At 49.6% G+C, this 6,118-nt stretch overlaps 1 protein-coding gene across 1 annotated transcript in view; it reads right to left on the bottom strand.

The window, feature by feature from the left end:
• LOC149334609 (prolyl hydroxylase EGLN3-like) overlaps positions 1-3,938 on the bottom strand; it is an 81,758-nt gene extending 77,820 nt beyond the window's left edge. Inside the window, exon 1 of the mRNA XM_089555255.1 lies at positions 3,720-3,938. The gene's annotated coding sequence lies outside the window, so the exon portion shown is untranslated. The remainder of the gene's footprint in view (positions 1-3,719) is intronic.
• Between the last annotated feature and the right edge of the window lie 2,180 nt (positions 3,939-6,118).

The raw sequence follows: 6,118 nt of genomic DNA on the forward strand, positions 1-6,118 counted from the left end.
CCGAAGGCTGTGTGCTGCGACGCTGGGCGGCCGGGCCTGCGGCGTCTGCTAGCGGCGGCCAGCGGGAGCCTGTTTCGACGGCAGCGCCCCCTCACGCCAAAATTTGCGGGCCGCTTCAGCCGCATGGAGAAGGCGGAGAGTTTGGCAACTTAGTTTAGTTCCATTAACGTTGATCCAGGTGGCGTTTAATTCGCTCTGCTACTTGGACAACCGGTTGCGCTGGCTATGCCGACTGCGACGCAGAACGCGGGAACGGGCGCATAATAGCTGCGGTCTAGGATACCCCATCTACCTGCAGCCACTAAAGAACGCGAGAACGCTAGCGAATCCTGACGCCGCGGTGCAAAAACCGTCGCGGTGGTGAGCGGCGAGCATCCAACAAGTTGGAAATTTTCGCTGGGATGCACCGCTCAGTCGCCCATTCGCTGCATGTGAACCAACCTTAAGCCTCTCGCCTCAGACACAAACAACCCGAAGCGAGGGTTCTCGCACAGCCTCCGCCCTCACCGTTCGACCACGTTTTTTGTGGCACTCTCGGTAAAAGAAGACGCATTACGTTCGCTGCTATTGACGAGGTTGGCGCTGGTGAACACTCTGATGGTTCGGTTGCACTATACCCGGGCTGCCGCCCCGAAAGCACGAAAAGGTCGACAGTCGTCGGCGCCGCGCGGAAGTAGCGGACACCTTAAATTTCCTCACTGTGCGCTTTTCTTTAGACTACCTGTATAGCCTCTCCAGAAGGCAGACGACTCATGTACTTACAGGGTATTTCTTTCCTGTACTGTTGTATCGCTAACCTTTTCTGGAGTTCCTTAACACCAGTGCTTTAAAACGTGTTAAGCGAATGTACATGTATTTCTTCTGCTGAAAAAACGTTCTTCTCTAAACGTCACACACCGACGCTGCCTGTCAAGGCATTACCTCATGCTGAGGAGAATGTTTGTCATGAACAGTAAATTGACACCTACGTCATGCTCCAAAGGCCATTGATCATGGTTTTATTATGTGCAATGATGCTACGTTCTTCTGGGACATAATTACGGCGAACGTGCACTTGAGAAGGACATTGAAATCACACGGATTAGTACCCGTTTTTTGCCAGTGGAGAAAAACTGTGTTGTGCCGTGTGATCTATTTATGTTGCTGTGACTGTTTAGTCTCAAGAGCCGTATGATGGACCACCGCCGAATCAAGGCGGTCATCGAAATTTTTGTTCCGTGAGTAGTGCCCTTTGGTGAGGGGAGCATATGTGGCCCTGGAAGGGCCGCCTTGCTGGCTCCCCTATCTACGTATATGCATGGGTGCGCCTCTCAGACTTCTGATGTTTAGGGAGGTGAGGATTTGCAGGGGTATGGTTGGCTCGTATTACACAGCCTGGTGTTCTGTGGCATGGACTTACTCTGATTTTCCTTTTCGGCACTATTTCCTTACAATAAAGGAAAAAATCGTCGCCGTAGCTCAGTTGGTAGAGCACCGGATGCAAAATTCGGAGGTCAAGGGTTTGGATCCTATTGGCGGCGTGTGTTGTTTTTTTCAGTTTAATCAATTATCGTTCAAAGTAATTACTCTTTAAGCTCCTATTGATGAAATTACTTTTAAAAAAGTACGTCCCCTATGCTCCTTGGTTTCGGTTATTGTTGGCTTCCCGCATGTGCGGCAGAGGCAGATATAAGCCGCCAGTCAGAGAACTCAAGATACAACAGTCCGAGAGCAGCGTGACGAAGCTGCCCGCAAGCGATTGTCATTTTTTTATATAAGCAGAACAATTTCAATGCATCGACATTCGACATAACAGAAAATCACTGCATCGCAGTAACATTTCATTTCAGTAGCACCTTTCTGGGTGTTTTTCACATCTCAGCGAGCGCATCTATTTCCGCATTGCCTCTTTGTGTAATCACTATTTTTTTTATAAGTATCGTACCACTGCTACATGCCCGCCTTTCATTGCTTATTTCCCTCGCGTGCAACAAAGAATATTCGGATTCTTTAAAAAAAACGCATGTGTATTTCTTTGTTTTGTAATAATAGTATTATGTGTGTTCTAACGCGTCAAAGCGGCGCGGAGTCTATCAGGAACGCTGTAGTGGAGGACTCCAGATAGCGTAGACCAGCTGGGGTTCCTCAGAGTGCACTCATCTCGCACAGCAGACACGTATTTTTGCATTTCGTCGCTATCAAAATGCGACCTCGCCACCGGTATCAAACACGCGACCTTGGCATTAGCAGCCGAGCATCACAGCCACTGAGCCATCATGAGGGGTCTTATTCATTATCTGCTGTCTGAGACAAGGAATGCCTCAGAGAGTAAATGTTGCACAACGTGATTGGGTCATTGCGCCTATGCTTCACATATTTATGGTACTCGACACACACAAAAAAGGAAAGCATTCTCAGTCAGTGCTTTACGAGTTAAAGCAGTGATAATTCGAGTAAAGCTGTACGTAAGCATTTGAAAGGGGCATACTGTAAAATCCAACATTTTACGTCAATCTGGCGTAAAATACTTTGCAATTACCAAAAGCACATTGCGGAAACGCCAATTAGCTTTCTTCCTAGACACGAGACTTCTTTTAGTTTTGTTGTTGACCTGGATGTTATTTCGACTGGATGCCGTTTTCGCACTTCATAGCGCCGACAGCTCTCGCTGGGTAAATCTTGTGGGTTCCTACGTGGACAAAGGCCACCACCCACCGCGGGTTCGAGCTTCGCGCGAGCCAAGGGCCCCGATCAGCCGTCACCACACACACACTGGGACACCGATGCGGTGCACTCAACCTCCGCTGGGAGGAGAGCGATTCGCCGCAAAGAAATAGGCCTCCAAGTTCACAAAGGAGACGTTTATTCACGTCGTCCTTCAGCAGTACACACACACTCAATCGTCACCCCGTCCCGGGGGCGCGCGAGGAGCAAGGCTCCGCTGCGCGCACGAAGCGACTCGAGCAATGCGCGACGCTAGCACGCCGCTGCAGGAGAATGTCCCCGCGGCAGTGCTGTGATCTCTCTCTCGTGTCGACCGTTGGGCCGGTTGCGAGAGAGAGTGGGCAATCAACGCAAGGTACGCCTGTCTGAGGTCGCTGGACCCCGCTGGACAGGCTCGAGCCGCTGCAGGTCAGAGGACACGTGCGGGCGAGCTCGAGTAAGCACTGGTCCGAGCGGCAAAGGCCGACAGGGACAAACAGTAAAGTACGCACCTTACGCTGTCTCGGAGGGATCTCTCTCTCTCTGGGCCCCGCTCGGACGGTCGCGCAGTGCGCGGCCACCAAAGCGGGTCCCGGAATTCCCGCCAAAAGGCGCCAATGGCAAAGGCCATTGGGGAGCCGGGGCGGAGCTGTGGCCAAATGACAGTGATTAGTCACCTAGCCGCCTCTCCACCGCCTGAGGCGGGAGCAAGGGAAAGAGGAGAAACAACGCGGTAGGCCGGCACAGCCGCGCAAAGGCGACGGCGGAAAGCCAGATTCCCACAATCTACGCGCTGGCATATGCCATTTGGTCTGAAAAAAAAGAAAAAGTATGCCGTGTTGCACAAAATGTGCGGCTGAACCGAGTCCCGAACCGGTTCGGAACGGTTCCTTTGAATCGTTCCGGTTCGGGTTCAGTTCCAAGATGGCGAAAAAAATTTGGGTTCGGTTCGGTTCCAGTTCCGGGCGAAAATTCGGGTTCGGTTCCGGTTTCGGGTTCAGGTTCGGTTCCGGTTCGACACCCTGCTGGATACATACCTTCGTAGGCAATCACATGTGCACTAAGCCTTCTTTAAACCAAGGTCGACGCAGTACGGGATTCCGGTGTTCCAGAAGAGCTTCAGGAGCTTCCCGTATCTTTCGAATTGCTTAGTTACATACTACTTTCGTCCACAGACCGAACAAAGCCACACATTATAATAACAGAGCTATAAAGCTCTGCGCGACAACACTACGCGACAAATCAACAGCGCTACGGAGCCGTACTGATGGATTGGATTGGACTGACCGCGAGCTGACATCTATGATTATGGTGATAGCAGAATGCACGGGAGTTTTGATACTTACGAGTGGTTTCAATGGCAAGTTTAGCTAGCAAAACGGTGGACATGTCGCACAACTCCACTAATTTGGAGAAGTTTTATAAATATAAAACTAGTTATTGAGTTCTTTCAAAATTCTGCAACACCTGCTTTTCCTCTTAGATAAATTTAGCTCGTTGGCGGCTCTTGCACTGCAGGTAGGAGTGGAATCGCATAAATTTACAAACATCTTCGCGTCAAACCCTCCAACTGATGCAAATAAAACAGTATACATACACGAAATGCGCGAATTTTCTGTGAAATAAAAAACGTCCATACTCATGTCCTGGGAAAATACTCGGCCTTACATCCTTCGGACGTACACCTCGTCTCTCGTGCGGATATACAAAAGTGGACACTGTCCGTACGTCCGGCGGATGTACGAATACGGCTATCCGAAATCGGATTGTGTTCGTACGTCCGATGGACGTCCGATCTCGGCAAAGGACGTTCGGATCTAGCTCGTACGTCCGACGGATATCTGTGGTTGCTTGGGACCCAAGCAGCTCCGCAATGACCTCACCCGTCCAGAACCGCATCCCTAGTTCCCCCTCCTACTTCCGTGTCGATCCTCGTAGCCCGAACTGCTCCTCCCTCTACGCTAACCTAGAGCGTCGTCTTTCCCTTTGTCCGATCGCTATTCCATCACCCCATCCCTCCCCGGCCGCCTCTTGGCGTGCCTGCATGCAGCTGCAGTCTTCCGCAGCTGAGGATATATGGTCCGTCAAGCAGGCGACCTAAATCAATGATCACTACCACTATCAACTGTTATTCCGCCAGTTTGATTTAATAATAGTTTTGAGGGAAAAGTTGAAGGAAAGGTTTGGTTTGGTTTGGTTTATGGGGTTTAACGTCCCAAAGCAACTCAGGCTATGAGGGACGCCGTAGTAAAGGGCTCCGGAAATTTCGACCACCTGGGGTTCTTTAACGTGCACCGACATCGCAGAGCACACGGACCTCTAGAATTTCGCCTCCATCGAAATTCGACCGCCGCGGCCGGGATCGAACCCGCGTGTTTCGGGTCAGTAGCCGAGCACCGACCACTGAGCCACCGTGGCGGCTCTATGAAGGAAAGGATAGCAGCAGAAAGCTCCATATTAGGGCGGTGGGACTGGGATGCGGATTAATCTTGAGTACCTAACATATTACACGGTTGGCCATTTGTGCACAAATTTCGCCTTCCATGCCGCGGCCCTACCACTTTAGCAGACCAGAGCCACATTCATACACACGCCTTACTTTACAGTTTCCTTTGTGTTTCTCATAATTTCAGCTACATCTCTTTAAACATTGCGCTCGATTTCTGTTGCTCGATCCGTCTCAATGCTTCCAAGCATTTCCTTTCAAAGTGCCATTGATGCCAATAATCGAAGTCAACCTGCATAGACAGATGACCACATTCTGAAAGCTGAGCTTTTAAAAGCTCGAGAAATGTCGAGAAATGAAATATCTCTGGTGGCGGTCGTGAAATTTTTTTGAAGGGTGGTCAGGTGCCTGCAGATCCGAAAGGGCGACTACGCCCGTTGAAGGGCAAAGGCCTCTCCCATATTTGTCCATATAACGCTCTTCTCGACCAGCTGCGGCCACCTCGTCCCCTGCCATGGTCCCCTGCGAACTTCGCTGTCTAGTAGTAGTTTTAGCAGCAATAAATTCAGTTCTGGCTGGCTGATAAACAACGTACACAGATAGAGCCGCAGGTTAGGAATTTACCAAAAAAACTTGTTTATCCTCAGTGCTCCTTTTAAACAGGCACTGGGTAACCAATTTCAGAGCGAGAGCTCTACTGCGCCCGTTCTGCAAGGTCATGACGATATGCGAAACGACCTTGGGAGGCAGTGGCGGTCAAAATAAAAAAAAATATACAACGGGAATGAAATAAAAAGCAAAATAAAAGAAAAACCTAAAATAAAAACAAAGAAAAACAGTTGCAGAAAGAATGGCAGAAAAAAAAAGCATTTGCTCTGGATTATTGTTTTTCTCTCTAGTAAAAATAAATCTGCTCAAGTTGATGTTCATTTGCCAGTAAAAGACATTGCAGAGAAAATGATATTTAATGAGACAACGTTTTAATGCAAT

Source organism: Amblyomma mixtum, chromosome 8, assembly GCF_055824585.1.
Source record: "Amblyomma mixtum isolate Tamu chromosome 8, ASM5582458v1, whole genome shotgun sequence".
Taxonomy (NCBI): domain Eukaryota; kingdom Metazoa; phylum Arthropoda; class Arachnida; order Ixodida; family Ixodidae; genus Amblyomma; species Amblyomma mixtum.